This window comes from Oncorhynchus masou, unplaced genomic scaffold (assembly GCF_036934945.1).
Source record: "Oncorhynchus masou masou isolate Uvic2021 unplaced genomic scaffold, UVic_Omas_1.1 unplaced_scaffold_521, whole genome shotgun sequence".
Taxonomy (NCBI): Eukaryota; Metazoa; Chordata; class Actinopteri; order Salmoniformes; family Salmonidae; genus Oncorhynchus; species Oncorhynchus masou.
Genome location: NW_027011617.1, coordinates 406,054 through 430,167, shown reverse-complemented (window position 1 = coordinate 430,167; position 24,114 = coordinate 406,054).

Genomic DNA, 24,114 nt, shown 5'->3' with positions numbered 1-24,114 from the left:
CCATTTAGACAGAGTTATTTAATGAGGCTGACAGTGAACGTAGCCCCATTTATACAGAGTTATTATATAAGTTGACAGTGAACGTAGCCCCATTTAGAGAGTTATTTAATAAGGCTGACAGTGAACGTAGCCCCATTTAGAGAGAGTTATTTAATGAGGCTGACAGTGAACGTAGCCCCATTTAGAGAGAGTTATTTAATAAGGTTGACAGTGAACGTAGCCCCATTTAGAGAGAGTTATTTAATGAGGCTGACAGTGAATGTAGCCCCATTTAGACAGAGTTATTTAATAAGGCTGACAGTGAATGTAGCCCCATTTAGAGAGAGTTATTTAATAAGGATGACAGTGAACGTAGCCCCATTTAGAGAGAGTTATTTAATGAGGCTGACAGTGAACGTAGCCCCATTTAGAGAGAGTTATTTAATGAGGCTGACAGTGAACGTAGCCCCATTTAGAGAGAGTTATTTAATGAGGCTGACAGTGAACGTAGCCCCATTTAGACAGAGTTATTATATAAGTTGACAGTGAACGTAGCCCCATTTAGAGAGAGTTATTTAATGAGGCTGACAGTGAACGTAGCCCCATTTAGACAGAGTTATTTAATAAGGCTGACAGTGAACATAGCCCCATTTAGAGAGAGTTATTTAATAAGGCTGACAGTGAACGTAGCCCCATTTAGAGAGAGTTATTTAATAAGGCTGACAGTGAACGTAGCCCCATTTAGACAGAGTTATTTAATAACGCTGACAGTGAACGTAGCCCCATTTAGACAGAGTTATTTAATAACGCTGACAGTGAACGTAGCCCCATTTAGACAGAGTTATTTAATAAGGCTGACAGTGAACGTAGCCCCATTTAGACAGAGTTATTTAATAAGGTTGACAGTGAACGTAGCCCCATTTAGACAGAGTTATTTAATAACGCTGACAGTGAACATAGCCCCATTTAGAGAGAGTTATTTAATGAGGCTGACAGTGAACGTAGCCCCATTTAGACAGAGTTATTATATAAGTTGACAGTGAACGTAGCCCCATTTAGACAGAGTTTTTTAATGAGGCTGACAGTGAACGTAGCCCCATTTAGAGAGAGTTATTTAATAAGGCTGACAGTGAACGTAGCCCCATTTAGAGAGAGTTATTTAATGAGGATGACAGTGAACGTAGCCCCATTTAGACAGAGTTATTTAATGAGGCTGACAGTGAACGTAGCCCCATTTAGACAGAGTTATTTAATGAGGCTGACAGTGAACGTAGCCCCATTTAGACAGAGTTATTTAATGAGGCTGACAGTGAATGTAGCCCCATTTAGACAGAGTTATTTAATGAGGCTGACAGTGAACGTAGCCCCATTTAGACAGAGTTATTTAATGAGGCTGACAGTGAACGTAGCCCCATTTAGACAGAGTTATTTAATGAGACTGACAGTGAACGTAGCCCCATTTAGAGAGTTATTTAATGAGGCTGACAGTGAACGTAGCCCCATTTAGAGAGAGTTATTTAATGAGGCTGACAGTGAACGTAGCCCCATTTAGACAGAGTTATTTAATAATTCTGACAGTGAATGTAGCCCCATTTAGAGAGAGTTATTTAATGAGGCTGACAGTGAACGTAGCCCCATTTAGAGAGAGTTATTTAATGAGGATGACAGTGAACGTAGCCCCATTTAGAGAGAGTTATTTAATAACGCTGACAGTGAACGTAGAAGACATGACAACAGACAGTAAAGAAAAAGGTGCCAACAGACAGTAGAATAAGAAGGTGACAACAGACAGTAAATAAAGTGCCAACATACAGTAAAGAAGGTGACAACAGACAGTAAAGAAGGTGACAACAGACAGCTAAAGAAGAAGGTAACAACAGACAGTAAAAGAAAGTGACAACAGACAGTAAAGAAGGTGACAACAGACAGTGAAGAAGGTGACAACAGACAGTAAAGAAGGTGACAACAGACAGTAAAAGAAGGTGACAACAGACAGTAAAAAAGGTGACAACAGACAGTAAAATAAGGTAACAACAGACAGCTAAAGAAGAAGGTAACAACAGACAGTAAAAGAAGGTGACAACAGACAGTAAAATAAGGTGACAACAGACAGTAAAGAAGAAGGTGACAACAGGCAGTAAAGAAGAAGGTGACAACAGACAGTAAAGAATAAGGTGACAACAGACAGTAAAGAAGAAGGTGACAACAGACAGTAAAGAAGAAGGTGACAACAGACAGTAAAAGAAGAATGTGACAACAGGCAGTAAAGAAGAAGGTGACAACAGACAGTAAAGAAGAAGGTGACAACAGGCAGTAAAGAAGGTGACAACAGACAGTAAAGAAGAAGGTGACAACAGACAGTAAAGAAGAAGGTGACAACAGACAGTAAAGAAGAAGGTGACAACAAACAGTAAAGAAGAAGGTAACAACAGACAGTAAAGAAGAAGGTGACAACAGGCAGTAAAGAAGAAGGTGACAACAGATAGTAAAGAAGAAGGTGACAACAGACAGTAAAATAAGGTAACAACAGACAGTAAAATAAGGTAACAACAGACAGCTAAAGAAGAAGGTAACAACAGACAGTAAAATAAGGTGACAACAGACAGTAAAGAAGAAGGTGACAGACAGTAAAGAAGAAGGTGACAACAGACAGTAAAGAGGGTGACAACAAACAGTAAAGAAGAAGGTGACAACAGACAGTAAAGAAGAAGGTGACAACAGGCAGTAAAGAAGAAGGTGACAACAGGCAGTAAAGAAGAAGGTGACAACAGACAGTAAAGAAGAAGGTGACAACAGACAGTAAAGAAGAAGGTGACAACAGGCAGTAAAGAAGAAGGTGACAACAGACAGTAAAGAAGAAGGTGACAACAGACAGTAAAGAAGGTGACAACAAACAGTAAAGAAGAAGGTGACAACAGACAGTAAAGAAGAAGGTGACAACAGGCAGTAAAGAAGAAGGTGACAACAGATAGTAAAGAAGAAGGTGACAACAGACAGTAAAATAAGGTAACAACAGACAGTAAAATAAGGTAACAACAGACAGCTAAAGAAGAAGGTAACAACAGACAGTAAAATAAGGTGACAACAGACAGTAAAGAAGAAGGTGACAACAGACAGTAAAGAAGAAGGTGACAACAGACAGTAAAGAGGGTGACAACAAACAGTAAAGAATAAGGTGACAACAGACAGTAAAGAAGAAGGTGACAACAGGCAGTAAAGAAGAAGGTGACAACAGACAGTAAAGAAGAAGGTGACAACAGACAGTAAAGAAGAAGGTGACAACAGGCAGTAAAGAAGAAGGTGACAACAGACAGTAAAAGAAGAGAAACTGCAGTACAAATAGAATGAGAGAGACAGTTTCTTCAGTTCATCTGTTTCTGTGGGCTTGAGAGAGATACACACACACATACACACACACACACACACTGTCAACAGCATCACATCAGAGAACAAATCAACAACCAGCAGGTCTTTACAAACAGAGGCCAAATCTGACTAGCATCACACTGAGTATGGTTCCATGCACAATAATACAATTATGGATAGTCAGATTAATATAATAGTTTGATTTAACCATTGACATGCTTTGCAAGAAAAACGATTTCCCTAATAAACACGTTTACATGGACACATCTGAAACCAGGCTACCTGATGGGACTTTGATAAATGCAGAAAATTGCCAATCAAAGTAAACGTTCTACCACAGCATCCATGTTAATTTTACGAAGCCTAGTTCAGACATTTATAGTTTGTATGTGAAAATATTTCTAGGATGCATACTTTCAGGTGTTCTGAACTCACTTCATTCGCTCTACTGAGGGAGGCTCTCGGCTGGTGCTGGCACATGCACAGAACAAATACACCGCTGGAACGACGATTAAGGTGTTTATAATTCAAAGATTGCTCAGAAAACCAGGTGTTTTAATCAGCGTATGCTTATTTCAATTTTGACTTAACACCGATGGAGATCAGCAGAGTAAGGTATTTACATGACTACTGCCATACTCAGTTTAATATGGAGTAAACGTAGCCAATGGGTTACATTGGTAGAGTTAGAACACCAATCATTACTACCATCACAGTCACTCTCACCCATCACCCTGGCTGGGTTGGCCTATACAAGGTTTATACTTCTTCCCCATTCCCCCTCTCTTCTTCCCCTACCCCCTCTCTTCTTCTCCATTCCCCCTCTCTTCTTCTCCATTCTCCCTTCTCTTCTTCTCCAATCCCCCTCTTTTCTTCCCCATTCTCCCTTCTCTTCTTCCCCATTCCCCTTCTCTTCTTCCCCATTCTCCCTCTCTTCTTCCCCATTCCCCCTCTCTTCTTCCCCATTCCCCCTCTCTTCTTCCCCATTCCCCCTCTCTTCTTCCCCATTCTCCCTTCTCTTCTTCCCCTATCCCCTCTCTTCTTCCCCAATCCCCCTCTCTTCTTCCCCATTCCCCCTCTCTTCTTCCCCATTCCCCCTCTCTTCTTCCCCATTCTCCCTTCTCTTCTTCCCCATTCCCCCTCTCTTCTTCCCCATTCTCCCTTCTCTTCTTCCCCATTCCCCCTCTCTTCTTCCCCATTCTCCCTTCTCTTCTTCCCCATTCCCCCTCTCTTCTTCCCCATTCTCCCTTCTCTTCTTCCCCATTCCCCCTCTCTTCTTCCCCATTCTCCCTTCTCTTCTTCCCCATTCCCCCTCTCTTCTTCCCCATTCTCCCTTCTCTTCTTCCCCATTCTCCCTCTCTTCTTCCCCATTCTCCCTTCTCTTCTTCCCCATTCCCCCTCTCTTCTTCCCCATTCCCCCTCTCTTCTTCCCCATTCCCCCTCTCTTCTTCCCCATTCTCCCTTCTCTTCTTCCCCATTCTCCCTTCTCTTCTTCCCCATTCCCCCTCTCTTCTTCCCCATTCCCCCTCTCTTCTTCCCCATTCCCCCTCTCTTCTTCCCCATTCTCCCTCCCTTCTTCCCCATTCCCCCTCTCTTCTTCCCCATTCTGCCCCCTCTCTTCTTCCCCATTCCCCCTCTCTTCTTCCCCATTCTGCCCCCTCTCTTCTTCCCCATTCCCCCTCTCTTCTTCCCCATTCCCCCTCTCTTCTTCCCCATTCCCCCTCTCTTCTTCCCCATTCACCCTCTCTTCTTCCCCATTCTCTTCTTCCCCATTCCCCCTCTCTTCTTCCCCATTCCCCCTCTCTTCTTCCCCATTCCCCCTCTCTTCTTCCCCATTCCCCCTCTCTTCTTCCCCATTCCCCCTCTCTTCTTCCCCATCTCTTCTTCCCCATTCTCCCTCTCTTCTTCCCCATTCTCCCTCTCTTCTTCCCCATTCCCCCTCTCTTCTTCCCCATTCTCTTCTTCCCCATTCCCCCTCTCTTCTTCCCCATTCCCCCTCTTTCTTCTCCAATCCCCCTCTCTTCTTCCCCATTCCCCCTCTCTTCTTCCCCATTCCCCCTCTCTTCTTCCCCATTCCCCCTCTCTTCTTCCCCATTCTCCCTTCTCTTCTTCCCCATTCCCCCTCTCTTCTTCCCCATTCTCCCTTCTCTTCTTCCCCATTCCCCCTCTCTTCTTCCCCATTCTCCCTTCTCTTCTTCCCCATTCCCCCTCTCTTCTTCCCCATTCTCCCTCTCTTCTTCCCCATTCCCCCTCTCTTCTTCCCCATTCCCTCTCTCTTCTTCCCCATTCTCCCTTCTCTTCTTCCCCATTCTCCCTTCTCTTCTTCCCCATTCCCCCTCTCTTCTTCCCCATTCCCCCTCTCTTCTTCCCCATTCCCCCTCTCTTCTTCCCCATTCTCCCTCTCTTCTTCCCCATTCCCCCTCTCTTCTTCCCCATTCTGCCCCCTCTCTTCTTCCCCATTCCCCCTCTTCTTCCCCATTCTGCCCCCTCTCTTCTTCCCCATTCCCCCTCTCTTCTTCCCCATTCCCCCTCTCTTCTTCCCCATTCCCCCTCTCTTCTTCCCCATTCACCCTCTCTTCTTCCCCATTCTCTTCTTCCCCATTCCCCCTCTCTTCTTCCCCATTCCCCCTCTCTTCTTCCCCATTCCCCCTCTTTCTTCCCCATTCCCCCTCTCTTCTTCCCCATTCCCCCTCTCTTCTTCCCCATTCCCCCTCTCTTCTTCCCCATTCCCCCTCTCTTCTTCCCCTTTCTCCCTTCTCTTCTTTCCGATGCTCCCTTCTCTTCTTCCCCATTCCCCCTCTCTTCTTCCCCATTCCCCCTCTCTTCTTCCCCATTCCCCCTCTCTTCTTCCCCATACCCCCTCTCTTCTTCCCCATTCCCCCTCTCTTCTTCCCCATTCACCCTCTCTTCTTCCCCATTCTCTTCTTCCCCATTCCCCCTCTCTTCTTCCCCATTCCCCCTCTCTTCTTCCCCATTCCCCCTCTCTTCTTCCCCATTCACCCTCTTTCTTCCCCATTCCCCTTCTCTTCTTCCCCATTCCCCCTCTCTTCTTCCCCATTCCCCCTCTCTTCTTCCCCATTCCCCCTCTCTTCTTCCCCTTTCTCCCTTCTCTTCTTTCCGATGCTCCCTTCTCTTCTTCCCCATTCCCCCTCTCTTCTTCCCCATTCCCCCTCTCTTCTTCCCCATTCCCCCTCTCTTCTTCCCCATTCCCCCTCTCTTCTTCCCCTTTCTCCCTTCTCTTCTTTCCGATGCTCCCTTCTCTTCTTCCCCAATCCCCCTCTCTTCTTCCCGATTCCCCTTCTCTTCTTCCCCAATCCCCCTCTCTTCTTCTCGATTCCCCCTCTCTTCTTCCCCTTTCTCCCTTCTCTTCTTTCCGATGCTCCCTTCTCTTCTTCCCCAATCCCCCTCTCTTCTTCCCGATTCCCCTTCTCTTCTTCCCCAATCCCCTCTCTTCTTCCCCATTCCCCCTCTCTTCTTCCCCATTCCCCTCTCTTCTTCCCCTTTCTCCCTTCTCTTCTTTCCGATGCTCCCTTCTCTTCTTCCCCAATCCCCCTCTCTTCTTCCCGATTCCCCTTCTCTTCTTCCCCAATCCCCCTCTCTTCTTCCCCATTCCCCCTCTCTTCTTCCCCATTCCCCCTCTCTTCTTCCCCTTTCTCCCTTCTCTTCTTTCCGATGCTCCCTTCTCTTCTTCCCCAATCCCCTCTCTTCTTCCCGATTCCCCTTCTCTTCTTCCCCAATCCCCCTCTCTTCTTCCCCATTCCCCCTCTCTATTTCCCAATCCCACTCTCTTCTTCCCCAATCCCCCTCTTTCTTCCCCATTCCCCCTCTCTTCTTCCCCAATCCCACTCTCTTCTTCCCGATTCCCCCTCTCTATTTCCCAATCCCACTCTCTTCTTCCCCAATCCCCCTCTTTCTTCCCCATTCCCCCTCTCTTCTTCCCCAATCCCCCTCTTTCTTCCCCATTCCCCCTCTCTTCTTCCCCATTCCCCCTCTCTTCTTCCCCATTCCCCCTCTTTCTTCCCCTTTCTCCCTTCTCTTCTTTCCGATGCTCCCTTCTCTTCTTCCCCATTCCCCCTCTCTTCTTCCCCATTCCCCCTCTCTTCTTCCCCATTCCCCCTCTTTCTTCCCCATTCCCCCTCTCTTCTTCCCCTTTCTCCCTTCTCTTCTTTCCGATGCTCCCTTCTCTTCTTCCCCAATCCCCCTCTCTTCTTCCCGATTCCCCTTCTCTTCTTCCCCAATCCCCCTCTCTTCTTCCCGATTCCCCCTCTCTTCTTCCCCTTTCTCCCTTCTCTTCTTTCCGATGCTCCCTTCTCTTCTTCCCCAATCCCCCTCTCTTCTTCCCGATTCCCCTTCTCTTCTTCCCCAATCCCCCTCTCTTCTTCCCCATTCCCCCTCTCTTCTTCCCCATTCCCCCTCTCTTCTTCCCCTTTCTCCCTTCTCTTCTTTCCGATGCTCCCTTCTCTTCTTCCCCAATCCCCCTCTCTTCTTCCCGATTCCCCTTCTCTTCTTCCCCAATCCCCCTCTCTTCTTCTCCAGTCCCCCTCTCTTCTTCCCCATTCCCCCTCTCTATTTCCCAATCCCACTCTCTTCTTCCCGATTCCCCCTCTCTATTTCCCAATCCCACTCTCTTCTTCCCCAATCCCCCTCTTTCTTCCCCATTCACCCTCTCTTCTTCCCCATTCTCTTCTTCCCCATTCCCCCTCTCTTCTTCCCCATTCCCCTCTCTTCTTCCCCATTCCCCCTCTTTCTTCCCCATTCCCCCTCTCTTCTTCCCCATTCCCCCTCTCTTCTTCCCCATTCCCCCTCTCTTCTTCCCCATTCCCCCTCTCTTCTTCCCCTTTCTCCCTTCTCTTCTTTCCGATGCTCCCTTCTCTTCTTCCCCATTCCCCCTCTCTTCTTCCCCATTCCCCCTCTCTTCTTCCCCATTCCCCCTCTCTTCTTCCCCATTCCCCCTCTCTTCTTCCCCATTCCCCCTCTCTTCTTCCCCATTCACCCTCTCTTCTTCCCCATTCTCTTCTTCCCCATTCCCCCTCTCTTCTTCCCCATTCCCCCTCTCTTCTTCCCCATTCCCCCTCTCTTCTTCCCCATTCCCCCTCTCTTCTTCCCCATTCCCCTTCTCTTCTTCCCCATTCCCCCTCTCTTCTTCCCCATTCCCCCTCTCTTCTTCCCCATTCCCCCTCTCTTCTTCCCCTTTCTCCCTTCTCTTCTTTCCGATGCTCTCCTTCTCTTCTTCCCCATTCCCCCTCTCTTCTTCCCCATTCCCCCTCTCTTCTTCCCCATTCCCCCTCTCTTCTTCCCCATTCCCCTCTCTTCTTCCCCTTTCTCCCTTCTCTTCTTTCCGATGCTCCCTTCTCTTCTTCCCCAATCCCCCTCTCTTCTTCCCGATTCCCCTTCTCTTCTTCCCCAATCCCCCTCTCTTCTTCCCGATTCCCCCTCTCTTCTTCCCCTTTCTCCCTTCTCTTCTTTCCGATGCTCCCTTCTCTTCTTCCCCAATCCCCCTCTCTTCTTCCCGATTCCCCGTCTCTTCTTCCCCAATCCCCTCTCTTCTTCCCCATTCCCCCTCTCTTCTTCCCCATTCCCCCTCTCTTCTTCCCCTTTCTCCCTTCTCTTCTTTCCGATGCTCCCTTCTCTTCTTCCCCAATCCCCCTCTCTTCTTCCCGATTCCCCTTCTCTTCTTCCCCAATCCCCCTCTCTTCTTCCCCATTCCCCCTCTCTATTTCCCAATCCCACTCTCTTCTTCCCCATTCCCCCTCTCTTCTTCCCCATTCCCCCTCTCTTCTTCCCCATTCCCCCTCTCTTCTTCCCCATTCCCCCTCTCTTCTTCCCCTTTCTCCCTTCTCTTCTTTCCGATGCTCCCTTCTCTTCTTCCCCATTCCCCCTCTCTTCTTCCCCATTCCCCCTCTCTTCTTCCCCATTCCCCCTCTCTTCTTCCCCATTCCCCCTCTCTTCTTCCCCATTCCCCCTCTTCTTCCCCATTCACCCTCTCTTCTTCCCCATTCTCTTCTTCCCCATTCCCCCTCTCTTCTTCCCCATTCCCCCTCTCTTCTTCCCCATTCCCCCTCTCTTCTTCCCCATTCCCCCTCTTTCTTCCCCATTCCCCTTCTCTTCTTCCCCATTCCCCCTCTCTTCTTCCCCATTCCCCCTCTCTTCTTCCCCATTCCCCCTCTCTTCTTCCCCTTTCTCCTTCTCTTCTTTCCGATGCTCCTTCTCTTCTTCCCCATTCCCCCTCTCTTCTTCCCCATTCCCCCTCTCTTCTTCCCCATTCCCCCTCTCTTCTTCCCCATTCCCCTCTCTTCTTCCCCTTTCTCCCTTCTCTTCTTTCCGATGCTCCCTTCTCTTCTTCCCCAATCCCCCTCTCTTCTTCCCGATTCCCCTTCTCTTCTTCCCCAATCCCCCTCTCTTCTTCCCGATTCCCCCTCTCTTCTTCCCCTTTCTCCCTTCTCTTCTTTCCGATGCTCCCTTCTCTTCTTCCCCAATCCCCTCTCTTCTTCCCGATTCCCCTTCTCTTCTTCCCCAATCCCCCTCTTCTTCCCCAATCCCCTCTCTTCTTCCCCATTCCCCCTCTCTTCTTCCCCTTTCTCCCTTCTCTTCTTTCCGATGCTCCCTTCTCTTCTTCCCCATTCCCCCTCTCTTCTTCCCCATTCCCCCTCTCTTCTTCCCCATTCCCCCTCTCTTCTTCCCCATTCCCCCTCCCTTCTTCCCCTTTCTCCCTTCTCTTCTTTCCGATGCTCCCTTCTCTTCTTCCCCAATCCCCTCTCTTCTTCCCGATTCCCCTTCTCTTCTTCCCCAATCCCCCTCTCTTCTTCCCGATTCCCCCTCTCTTCTTCCCCTTTCTCCCTTCTCTTCTTTCCGATGCTCCCTTCTCTTCTTCCCCAATCCCCCTCTCTTCTTCCCGATTCCCCTTCTCTTCTTCCCCAATCCCCCTCTCTTCTTCCCCATTCCCCTCTCTTCTTCCCCATTCCCCCTCTCTTCTTCCCCTTTCTCCCTTCTCTTCTTTCCGATGCTCCCTTCTCTTCTTCCCCAATCCCCCTCTCTTCTTCCCGATTCCCTTCTCTTCTTCCCCAATCCCCCTCTCTTCTTCCCCATTCCCCCTCTCTTCTTCCCCATTCCCCCTCTCTTCTTCCCCTTTCTCCCTTCTCTTCTTTCCGATGCTCCCTTCTCTTCTTCCCCAATCCCCTCTCTTCTTCCCGATTCCCCTTCTCTTCTTCCCCAATCCCACTCTCTTCTTCCCGATTCCCCCTCTCTATTTCCCAATCCCACTCTCTTCTTCCCCATTCCCCCTCTCTTCTTCCCCTTTCTCCCTTCTCTTCTTTCCGATGCTCCCTTCTCTTCTTCCCCAATCCCCCTCTCTTCTTCCCGATTCCCCTTCTCTTCTTCCCCAATCCCCCTCTCTTCTTCCCCATTCCCCCTCTCTTCTTCCCCATTCCCCCTCTCTTCTTCCCCTTTCTCCCTTCTCTTCTTTCCGATGCTCCCTTCTCTTCTTCCCCAATCCCCCTCTCTTCTTCCCGATTCCCCTTCTCTTCTTCCCCAATCCCACTCTCTTCTTCCCGATTCCCCCTCTCTATTTCCCAATCCCACTCTCTTCTTCCCCATTCCCCCTCTCTATTTCCCAATCCCACTCTCTTCTTCCCCATTCCCCCTCTCTTCTTCCCCATTCTCTGCTCTCTTCTGCCCCACTCCCCCTCTCCTCTTCCCCTACCCCCTCTCTTCTTCCCCAATCACCCTCTCTTCTTCCCCTTTCTCCAAACCCCCTGATATATACCCTAGTTCTCGGAACACATCACTGAATCGCTGGTGAGGAAGTGGACATTTTAGGGGAAAATATAAAAACCTCTATGACATGCATCCCAAATGACACCCTATTCCCTATATAGTACACTACCTTTGACCAGAGACTTTGGGAATATAGGGAATAGGGTGCCATTTGGGATGCAAACCTATGTTTTCCAGAGAGTGGACAGCAAATCACCCCGAAAAGGCCTTAGCTAGCTGGCTTTAATCACACACACACACACAGACACACACACACACACGCTAGCTGGCTTTTAATGGAGCGGAAAATTTAATTAAAGAGAAAGTTCAAAAGAGGAGTGTCTACTGAAAGGGGAGGGAGGGAGGGGTGAATGAGTCAGTGAGTCAGTGAGTCAGTGAGTCAATGAGTCAGTGAGTCAGTGAGTCAGTGAGTCAGTGAGTCAGTGAGTAGTTAATTACATAGCCTTGTCCATTTAAAAAAAACAATTTCATTTCCTCTGAAAACTGTGTGTGTGTGTGTGTGTGTGTGTGTGTATGAGTGTATGTGTTCATGTGAGTGAGTGAGTGAGTAGTTAATTACATAGCCTTGTTCGGAAAAGTCCTTTAAAAAAACGATTCCATTTCCTGTGAAAACTCTATAATGGTCTAGCTGAACTCGACAGACCATAACTACCTGGTGTCAAACAGACAAACAAACAAACAAACAAACAAACAAACAGACACACATACAGACGCACACATATATTTCGCACATACAGACGCACACACATGAACACAAACACACCACACGCACAATTCGCACACTTTCATACGTACAATTGCACCCACACGTGCACACACACACATTCTATCTCTCTCTCTCTCACACACACACATTCTATCTCTCTCTCTCTCACTCACACACACACACACACACATTCTCTCTCTCTCTCACACACACACACACAAACATTCTATCTATCTCTCTCACACACACACACATTCTATCTCTCTCTCTCACACACACACACACACACACATTCTATCTCTCTCTCACACACACACACATTCTATCTCTCTTTCTCTCACACACACACATTCTCTCACTCTCTCTCTCACACACACACACACACACACACACTTGAGTATAGTTATTGTTTAATTTTGCCTGAGGCTCTCTGTGAATCATGAAAGCATTAGCAAAACCCTCCTATTGATATTCAGAAAATCAACCCTCAGAATCAACACACACACACACACACACACACACACACACACATACATACAAACACGCACATGCACGCACACATACACACACGCGCGCGCACACACACACACACACACACACACACTACTGTTGTAAGTTGGTAAAAATGTCAACACATACAGTGCATTCAGAAAGCATTTAGACCCCTTGACTTTTTCCACATTTTGTTACATTACAGCCTTATTCTAAAATTGATTAAGTTGTTTTTTCCTCATAAATCTACACACAATACCCCATAATGACATTTTTGACCAAAAAAAATGAAATCTCCCATTTACATATTCAGACCCTTTACTCAGTACTTTGTTGAAGCACCTTTGGCAGCGATTACAACCTCGAGTCTTCTTGGGTATGACCCTACAAGATTGGCACACCTGTATTTGGGGAGTTTCTCCCATTCTTCTCTGCCGATCTTCTCAAGCTCTGTCAGGTTGGATGGGGGGCGTCACTGCACAGATATTTTCAGGTCTCTCCAGAGATGTTTGATCAGGTTCAAGTCCGGGCTCTGGCTGGGCCACTCAGGGACTTTCAGAGACTTTTCCTGAAGCCACACCTGCGTTGTCTTGGCTGTGTGCTTTGGGTTGTTGTCCTGTTGGAAGGTGAAACTTCGCCCCAGTCTGAGGATCTGAGCACTGTGGAGCAGGTTTTCATCAAGGATCTCTCTGTACTTTGCTCTGTTCATCTTTCCCTCGATCCTGACTAGTCTCCCAGGCTTCACCGTGGGGATGGTGCCAGGTTTCCTCCAGACGTGGCGCTTGGCATTGAGGCCAAATAGTTCAATCTTGGTTTCATCAGACCAGAGAATTTTGTTTGTCATGGTCTGAGAGTCCTTTAGGTGCCTTTTGGCAAACTCCAAGCAGTCTGTCATGTCTTTTACTGAGGACTGGCTTCCATCTGGCCACTCTACCATGAAGGCCTGATTGGTGGAGTACTGCAAAAATGGTTGTCCTTCTGGAAGGTTCTCCCATCTCCACAGAGGAACTCTGGAGCTTTCGGGTCCTTGGTCACCTCCCTGGCCAAGGCCCTTCTCCCCCGACTGTTCAGTTTGGACGGTCAGCCAGCTCTAAGAAGAGTCTTGGTGGTTCCAAACTTCTTCCATTTAAGAATGATGGAGGCCACTGTGTTCTTGGGGGATTTTCAATGCTGCAGAAATGTTTTGGTACCCTTCCCCGGATATATGCCTCGACACAATCCTGTCTCGGAGCTCTACAGACAATTCCTTTGACCTCATGGCTTGGTTTTTGCTCTGACATGCACTGTCAACAGTGTGACCTTATATAGACAGGTGTGTGCCTTTCCAAATCATGTCCAATCAATTGAAGTTACCACAGGTGGACTCCAATCAAGTTGTAGAAACATCTCAAGGATGATCAATGGAAACAGGATGCAGCTGAGCTCAATGTAGAGTCTCATAGCAAAGGGTCAGAATACTTCTGTAAATAAGGTATCTCTGTTTAAAAAAAATACGAATGTGCGAACATTTAAAAAAAACTGGTTTTGCTTAGTCATTTTGGGGTATTGTATGTAGATTGACAAGCTCAAATTGTAATTTAATCCATTTTAGAATAAGGCTGTAACGTAACAAATTATGGATAAAGTCAAGGGGTCGGGATACTTTCCAAAGTGTTTCAAAGTACATCAGAGGTATGTGTGGGCATAGGTTCATGTCTCTTGTGTGTGTCTGCGTGTGTTCATGTCTCTTGTGTGTGTGTGTGTGCGTGTGCGTGTGCGTGTGCGTGTGCATGTGCGTGTGTGTGTGTGTCAGCAGTATGTTTGGGCATGTTGACATTGTGTAAGTGTGGGCCTGTATTGATTTTGCAAACAAGCGGGTCGATGTAAGACACTGGCTATGCATGCAAACTAGACAAGGCTGGTGCTGAGACTGTGTGGCTGTGTTGTCCTAGGAGGGTCTTCCACCACAAGAAAGAGCATTTCCACACCCATCTCAGATTGTTCTGAAATCGTTTCTGTAGTTACTAGCAGATACTATCAGCACTCCTGAAACATTATTTTGTTGAAATATAATTTAACCTATGAGAAATTAAGCTAATTGATTACAGACAAAAAGGTCATTTTAATTTATAGAATTCAGTAAATATAGTACCCAACATCTGATTTGGACCAAATGTATTCCTACTTATTCCTGCCAACGTTAAAACATTAAAACATTGTTGGGATCCTTAACATTAAGAAAAAAATTCCCCCTGTCACGGATATCTAGGAGTGGTGGGTGTGGAGTCAGGCGCAGAGAGCAATGCTTCCCCCTGTCACAGATATCTAGGAGTGGTGGGTGTGGAGTCAGGCGCAGAGAGCAATGCTTCCCCCTGTCACAGATATCTAGGAGTGGTGGGTGTGGAGTCAGGCGCAGAGAGCAATGCTTCCCCCTGTCACGGATATCTAGGAGTGGTGGGTGTGGAGTCAGGCGCAGAGAGCAATGCTTCCCCCTGTCTCGGATATCTAGGAGTGGTGGGTGTGGAGTCAGGCGCAGAGAGCAATGCTTCCCCTGTCTCGGATATCTAGGAGTGGTGGGTGTGGAGTCAGGCGCAGAGAGCAATGCTTCCCCCTGTCTCGGATATCTAGGAGTGGTGGGTGTGGAGTCAGGCGCAGGGAGCAATGCTTCCCCGTGTCACGGATATCTAGGAGTGGTGGGTGTGGAGTCAGGCGCAGGGAGCAATGCTTCCCCGTGTCACGGATATCTAGGAGTGGTGGGTGTGGAGTCAGGCGCAGAGAGAGCAATGCTTCCCCCTGTCACAGATATCTAGGAGTGGTGGGTGTGGAGTCAGGCGCAGGGAGCAATGCTTCCCGTGTCACGGATATCTAGGAGTGGTGGGTGTGGAGTCAGGCGCAGGGAGCAATGCTTCCCGTGTCACGGATATCTAGGAGTGGTGGGTGTGGAGTCAGGCGCAGGGAGCAATGCTTCCCCGTGTCACGGATATCTAGGAGTGGTGGGTGTGGAGTCAGGCGCAGAGAGCAATGCTTCCCCCTGTCACAGATATCTAGGAGTGGTGGGTGTGGAGTCAGGCGCAGAGAGCAATGCTTCCCCCTGTCACAGATATCTAGGAGTGGTGGGTGTGGAGTCAGGCGCAGGGAGCAATGCTTCCCCGTGTCACGGATATCTAGGAGTGGTGGGTGTGGAGTCAGGCGCAGGGAGCAATGCTTCCCCGTGTCACGGATATCTAGGAGTGGTGGGTGTGGAGTCAGGCGCAGGGAGCAATGCTTCCCCGTGTCACGGATATCTAGGAGTGGTGGGTGTGGAGTCAGGCGCAGAGAGCAATGCTTCCCCCTGTCACAGATATCTAGGAGTGGTGGGTGTGGAGTCAGGCGCAGGGAGCAATGCTTCCCCGTGTCACGGATATCTAGGAGTGGTGGGTGTGGAGTCAGGCGCAGGGAGCAATGCTTCCCGTGTCACGGATATCTAGGAGTGGTGGGTGTGGAGTCAGGCGCAGGGAGCAATGCTTCCCCGTGTCACGGATATCTAGGAGTGGTGGGTGTGGAGTCAGGCGCAGAGAGCAATGCTTCCCCCTGTCACAGATATCTAGGAGTGGTGGGTGTGGAGTCAGGCGCAGAGAGCAATGCTTCCCCCTGTCACTGATATCTAGGAGTGGTGGGTGTGGAGTCAGGCGCAGGGAGCAATGCTTCCCGTGTCACGGATATCTAGGAGTGGTGGGTGTGGAGTCAGGCGCAGGGAGCAATGCTTTCCCCCTGTCACGGATATCTAGGAGTGGTGGGTGTGGAGTCAGGCGCAGAGAGCAATGCTTCCCCCTGTCACAGATATCTAGGAGTGGTGGGTGTGGAGTCAGGCTCAGAGAGCAATGCTTCCCCCTGTCACGGATATCTAGGAGTGGTGGGTGTGGAGTCAGGCGCAGAGAGCAATGCTTTCCCCCTGTCACGGATATCTAGGAGTGGTGGGTGTGGAGTCAGGCGCAGAGAGCAATGCTTCCCCCTGTCACAGATATCTAGGAGTGGTGGGTGTGGAGTCAGGCGCAGAGAGCAATGCTTCCCCCTGTCACAGATATCTAGGAGTGGTGGGTGTGGAGTCAGGCTCAGAGAGCAATGCTTCCCCCTGTCACAGATATCTAGGAGTGGTGGGTGTGGAGTCAGGCGCAGAGAGCAATGATTCCCCCTGTCACGGATATCTAGGAGTGGTGGGTGTGGAGTCAGGCGCAGAGAGCAATGCTTCCCCCTGTCACAGATATCTAGGAGTGGTGGGTGTGGAGTCAGGCGCAGGGAGCAATGCTTCCCCGTGTCACGGATATCTAGGAGTGATGGGTGTGGAGTCAGGCGCAGAGAGCAATGATTCCCCCTGTCACAGATATCTAGGAGTGGTGGGTGTGGAGTCAGGCGCAGGGAGCAATGCTTCCCCGTGTCACGGATATCTAGGAGTGGTGGGTGTGGAGTCAGGCTCAGAGAGCAATGCTTCCCCCTGTCACGGATATCTAGGAGTGGTGGGTGTGGAGTCAGGCTCAGAGAGCAATGATTCCCCCTTTCACGGATATCTAGGAGTGGTGGGTGTGGAGTCAGGCTCAGAGAGCAATGCTTCCCCCTGTCACGGATATCTAGGAGTGGTGGGTGTGGAGTCAGGCGCAGAGAGCAATGCTTCCCCTGTCACGGATATCTAGGAGTGGTGGGTGTGGAGTCAGGCTCAGAGAGCAATGCTTCCCCTGTCACAGATATCTAGGAGTGGTGGGTGTGGAGTCAGGCTCAGAGAGCAATGCTTCCCCCTGTCACAGATATCTAGGAGTGGTGGGTGTGGAGTCAGGCGCAGAGAGCAATGCTTCCCCCTGTCACAGATATCTAGGAGTGGTGGGTGTGGAGTCAGGCGCAGAGAGCAATGATTCCAATGCCTATGTTTATTAAGATGGGTCAAGCCAACAAACAGGCAAAAATACCAATAAACAGGTATGTCCCCTAAACCAGGGAAAATAACAGACAGCAAAAACGTAAGCACAACAGTTTCACCACTGACAGGGAGAATAAGCCCTGGACGTTTAAACCCGCGGGCCCTGGTAGTTTAAACCCGTGGGCCCTGGAAGTTTAAGCCCGTGGGCCCTGGAAGTTTAAGCGCGCGGGCCCTGGAAGTTTAAACCCGTGGGCCCTGGAATGGCCTGGAATGGCCTGGAAGTTTAAGCCCGTGGGCCCTGGAAGTTTAAGCGCGCGGGCCCTGGAAGTATAAGCCCGTGGGCCCTGGAAGTTTAAGCCCGTGGGCCCTGGAAGTTTAAGCCCGTGGGCCCTGGAAGTTTAAACCCGTGGGCCCTGGAAGTTTAAGCCCGTGGGCCCTGGAAGTTTAAGCGCGCGGGCCCTGGAAGTATAAACCCGCGGGCCCTGGAAGATTAAATAGGCCATGGTTAACAACAGATAATTAACAGGTGAAAACAATCAAGACAAAACCAACAGAAAAGAAAAAGGAATCGGTGGCAGCTAGTAGACCGGTGACGATGACCGCCGAGCGCCGCCCGGACAGGGAGAGGAGCCACCTTCAGTGGAAGTCGTGACACACCCACATAATTGAAATCATAGTGCAGTTATCACAAAACATGTTTGGCATACATTATGTTATAGCCTAACTAGATTATATGGCTAGAAAAGCTTGGGGGAAGTTAAGTCATTTAAATAAAACCAGAGAGGAAGAGGAAAACGTTATGGAGCCAAGATCAATTATGTAAAACTTTGGAGTATGTTAGATGAAATTATGGGCAGAAAGACAAATTCAACTCAAGTGAACAGCAAACCTGGTTTCACAAACCAGATAAAGCAACACCTCTCCCCTATTTGACCTAGATAGTTTTGTATGTATTGATATGAAGGCTGCCTTTTTAAATTCATGTTGTTCTGTCCTTGAGCTGTTCTTGTCTATAAATGTTCTGTATTATGTCATGTTTCATGTTCTGTGTTGGACCCCAGGAAGAGGAGCTGCTGCTTTTGCAACAGCCAATGGGGATCCTAATACAATACCGAATACCAGTTCATATGCATTGACTAATACCTCTAGGGCCAACTCATTCCATGGAGGGCCAAGTGTCTGCGGGTTTTCACTCCTCCCTTGTATTTGATTAATGAATTAAGGTCACTAATTAGTAAAGAACCCGCCTCACCTGGTTGTCTAGGTCTTAAAAACCCCAAACCCGCAGACACTAGGCCCTCCGTGAAATGAGTTTGACACTCCTGCTCTAGGGTCCCAAGGTATTGGGCAACATCTCTCTTCCCAGGCCCGTATTCACAAAGTGTCTTCAGCACAGGAATGTGTCCTGACCTTAGTTCCTTTTTATGTCTCTGTTAGGTTGGTCAGGGCCTGAGTTGGGGTGGGCATTCTATGTGTCGTTCTATGTTTTTGTATTTCTGTGTTTGGCCTGGTATGGTTCCCAATCAGAGGCAGCTGTTTATCGTTGTCTCTGATTGAGAACCACACTAAGGCAGCCTGTTTCCCCACTATGGGTTGTGGGTAGTTGTTTCCTGTTTTTTGTTTTGTCACCTAATAGGACTGTTTCGTTTTTGTCGTGTTTTCTCCTTTGTTATTTTTGTGTTCAGGTTATTAAATATAACATGAACACATACCACGCTGTGTATTGGTCCGATCCTTCATACTCCTCGTCAGAAGAGGAGGAAAACCGTTACAGAATAGTGATCTAGGATCAGCTCCGCTCTGTCAATGTAATCATATTCATTGTGATATAAAAGGCTAAAATGATTCGAAATCCGTACTCCTACTCCGAGATGCTTTGTGAATACGGGCTCTGGTCTGTCTGCACGCTGCTTTCTAGTGATCTAACTCCCTTTTCATCTAAAATGCAACCACACCAAAAACATGAAGAAGAATTAGCCTAGTCAGTCAGTAATTTATTTAACTAATAAACTCCAATGTAAGGTCTATTCAGCCAAATTATACCAAAACAACAGCCTGTTTGCAGTGAAATCAAGAGGGGCATTATTCTTGTCAATCACCAGTGCATCAATAAACAATGCATTGACAAAAAGTGTTCACAATAGTCAGCATTATAGCTAGCAAATATATAGTTGTTCGTTTCTAGAAACCTAGCTACAGTCCACTTAGCTAGCTATGGTGGTGAACTCAGACTGATGGTGGGAGATAACGTAACCTACCTTTCCCCCAGCAGTTTCAATCTAGCAAGCTAGCTAGTGGCATTTGTATCATCTTTATCAATCAGATGGATAGCTTAGCAAATATAGCTTACATTATTAGTTTCCCCGTAGCATCCAAAGCTGCCTGATACAACTTGCCAGTTGCTAGTTCAAGTAGGATGAATGAGTCAGAAGCCAGCTAACAATGCCAAGTTGTGCCTTTTACCAACAAACACTATGTACACATATAAGATACAATTACCTTCAAGCAGATCATCCTAGTTTTATTCTAGGACTTCAGACTGAGGAGTAATAGCTACTTGTTTGTAGAGCCACCGTCTTCACCAGTTGCTGTCCCCAGTCAGCTCCAGAGTCTTCATCTGTTGCTGTCCCAGTCAGCTACAGAGTCTTCATCTGTTGCTGTCCCAGTCAGCTCCAGTCTTCACCAGTTGCTGTCCCCAGTCAGCTCCAGTCTTCACCAGTTGCTGTCCCAGTCAGCTCCAGTCTTCACCTGTTGCTGTCCCCAGTCAGCTCCAGAGTCTTCACCAGTTGCTGTTCCCAGTCAGCTCCAGTCCTCACCAGTTGCTGTCCCCAGTCAGCTCCAGAGTCTTCACCAGTTGCTGTCCCCAGTCAGCTCCAGAGTCTTCACCAGTTGCTGTCCCCAGTCAGCTCCAGAGTCTTCATCTGTTGCTGTCCCAGTCAGCTACAGAGTCTTCATCTGTTGCTGTCCCAGTCAGCTCCAGAGTCTTCACCAGTTGCTGTCCCCAGTCAGCTCCAGAGCCTTCACCAGTTGCTGTCCCCAGTCAACTCCAGAGTCTTCATCTGTTGCTGTCCCCAGTCAGCTCCAGAGTCTTCACCAGTTGCTGTCCCCAGTCAGCTCCAGAGCCTTCACCAGTTGCTGTCCCCAGTCAACTCCAGAGTCTTCATCTGTTGCTGTCCCCAGTCAGCTCCAGAGTCATCACCAGTTGCTGTCCCCAGTCAACTCCAGAGTCTTCATCTGTTGCTGTCCCCAGTCAGCTCCAGAGTCTTCATCTGTTGCTGTCCCCAGTCAGCTCCAGAGTCTTCATCTGTTGCTGTCCCCAGTCAGCTCCAGAGTCATCACCAGTTGCTGTCCCCAGTCAGCTCCAGAGCCTTCACCAGTTGCTGTCCCCAGTCAACTCCAGAGTCTTCATCTGTTGCTGTCCCCAGTCAGCTCCAGAGTCTTCATCTGTTGCTGTCCCCAGTCAGCTCCAGAGTCATCACCAGTTGCTGTCCCCAGTCAGCTCCAGAGTCATCACCAGTTGCTGTCCCCAGTCAGCTCCAGAGCCTTCACCAGTTGCTGTCCCCAGTCAACTCCAGAGTCTTCACCTGAACAAATGTCACAGGCAAAATCACAGGCTGTCATGCCCTTGAGGGGGCGTGGCGTACTAGTACACATGCTTCATAAATTGTTTTCTTTAGCAGCCAGAAGAAAAAATTGTGGGGGGGGGGGGATTCCGATCTATAAGGGGTGTATAATATATTGGCTATTTTTAACTTGCAACATGGCCTTTAAGAGCAGATGAAGAAAATAGTCTCAGACTACAGGCTTCAGCCCAGCACATTAACTCTGGTGTGTGTGTGTGTGTGTGTGTGTGTGTGTGTGTGTGTGTGTGTGTGTGTGTGTGTGTGTGTGTGTGTGTGTGTGTGTGTGTGTGTGTCTGTGTCTGTGTCTGTGTCTGTGTCTGTGTGTGTGTGTGTGTGTGTGTGTGTGTGTGTGTGTGTGTGTGTGTGTGTGTGTCTGTGTCTGTGTGTGTGTGTGTGTGTGTGTGTGTGTGTGTGTGTGTGTGTGTGTGTGTGTGTGTGCATACTCAGTCTCAGTCCAAAATTTCAGACCTTGCCCGAAGGCACAGATATAGAATCAGCTTACCCTTCCCTCACTCCTAACCTCAACCATTTGTCCAAAAACTTCCAAACTAACCTTAGATAAGTGTCTAGGGGTCTCTCCATCCCACTTTATCCTATTACTGTCAGCCCTGAAGGAGAACCAGGGGCCTGCCTTTTTCTATGGAGGTTGGGACCAGACAAGGGGCTGGAGTCAGAGAGGACCCCCAGAGGAGGGCTTCTGAGTGGGGGAGGAGTTGGCCGAGTCCCCCTGCCTCTGGCTATATTCCATTGGACCCCCTGGGAGGAGAATCACAGCTTCTAATTGGTCCAGATGGTGCATTGTGAGCAGCCAAGGAATGCAGGGAGGAATCTGGCTGGGATGTTAAGTCGGCTCTGAGTCTCTCTATCGCTCTCATAACATATTCTGTCTGATACACACATTCTCATACATACACATTTTCAGATAGACTCACAGACAAGCACATACACACACACACACAGTCACTCAGACGTAGGCACACACACACACTGCCAACAGCACCACATCAAAGGACACTTCATCACAAACAGCCAACCACAGTTACCCACAAACAAACAAGACCAAATGTGCACACTTCCAGATACAGTTACAAATCATCCACAGTCATCAAAACAGTCATTCAAATATCCTATAACAATGGACCGTTTGTTTCATTGCTATCATTAACATGTTTTTATGGCATCTCATTTCCAGCAACATGGAGAGCTCCACAATGGACTATTCCATTTCCAGCCCCATGGAGAGCTCCACAATGGCCTATTCCATTTCCAGCCCCATGGAGAGCTCCACAATGGCCTATTCCATTTCCAGCCCCATGGAGAGCTCCACAATGGCCTATTCCATTTCCAGCCCCATGGAGAGCTCCACAATAGACTATTCCATTTCCAGCCCCATGGAGAGCTCCACAATGGCCTATTCCATTTCCAGCCCCATGGAGAGCTCCACAATGGCCTATTCCATTTCCAGCCCCATGGAGAGCTCCACAATGGCCTATTCCATTTCCAGCCCCATGGAGAGCTCCACAATGGCCTATTCCATTTCCAGCCCCATGGAGAGCTCCACAATAGACTATTCCATTTCCAGCCCCATGGAGAGCTCCACAATGGCCTATTCCATTTCCAGCCCCATGGAGAGCTCCACAATGGACTATTCCATTTCCAGCCCCATGGAGAGCTCCACAATGGCCTATTCCATTTCCAGCCCCATGGAGAGCTCCACAATGGCCTATTCCATTTCCAGCCCCATGGAGAGCTCCACAATGGCCTATTCCATTTCCAGCCCCATGGAGAGCTCCACAATGGACTATTCCATTTTCAGCCCCATGGAGAGCTCCACAATGGACTATTCCATTTCCAGCCCCATGGAGAGCTCCACAATGGACTATTCCATTTCCAGCCCCATGGAGAGCTCCACAATGGACTATTCCATTTCCAGCCCCATGGAGAGCTCCACAATGGACTATTCCATTTCCAGCCCCATGGAGAGCTTCACAATGGACTATTCCATTTTCAGCCCCATGGAGAGCTCCACAATGGACTATTCCATTTCCAGCCCCATGGAGAGCTCCACAATGGACTATTCCATTTCCAGCCCCATGGAGAGCTCCACAATGGCCTATTCCATTTCCAGCCCCATGGAGAGCTCCACAATGGCCTATTCCATTTCCAGCCCCATGGAGAGCTCCACAATGGCCTATTCCATTTCCAGCCCCATGGAGAGCTCCACAATGGACTATTCCATTTCCAGCCCCATGGAGAGCTCCACAATGGACTATTCCATTTCCAGCCCCATGGAGAGCTCCACAATGGCCTATTCCATTTCCAGCCCCATGGAGAGCTCCACAATGGCCTATTCCATTTCCAGCCCCATGGAGAGCTCCACAATAGACTATTCCATTTCCAGCCCCATGGAGAGCTCCACAATGGCCTATTCCATTTCCAGCCCCATGGAGAGCTCCACAATGGCCTATTCCATTTCCAGCCCCATGGAGAGCTCCACAATGGCCTATTCCATTTCCAGCCCCATGGAGAGCTCCACAATGGCCTATTCCATTTCCAGCCCCATGGAGAGCTCCACAATAGACTATTCCATTTCCAGCCCCATGGAGAGCTCCACAATGGCCTATTCCATTTCCAGCCCCATGGAGAGCTCCACAATGGACTATTCCATTTCCAGCCCCATGGAGAGCTCCACAATGGCCTATTCCATTTCCAGCCCCATGGAGAGCTCCACAATGGCCTATTCCATTTCCAGCCCCATGGAGAGCTCCACAATGGCCTATTCCATTTCCAGCCCCATGGAGAGCTCCACAATGGACTATTCCATTTTCAGCCCCATGGAGAGCTCCACAATGGACTATTCCATTTCCAGCCCCATGGAGAGCTCCACAATGGACTATTCCATTTCCAGCCCCATGGAGAGCTCCACAATGGACTATTCCATTTCCAGCCCCATGGAGAGCTCCACAATGGACTATTCCATTTCCAGCCCCATGGAGAGCTTCACAATGGACTATTCCATTTTCAGCCCCATGGAGAGCTCCACAATGGACTATTCCATTTCCAGCCCCATGGAGAGCTCCACAATGGACTATTCCATTTCCAGCCCCATGGAGAGCTCCACAATGGCCTATTCCATTTCCAGCCCCATGGAGAGCTCCACAATGGCCTATTCCATTTCCAGCCCCATGGAGAGCTCCACAATGGCCTATTCCATTTCCAGCCCCATGGAGAGCTCCACAATGGACTATTCCATTTCCAGCCCCATGGAGAGCTCCACAATGGACTATTCCATTTCCAGCCCCATGGAG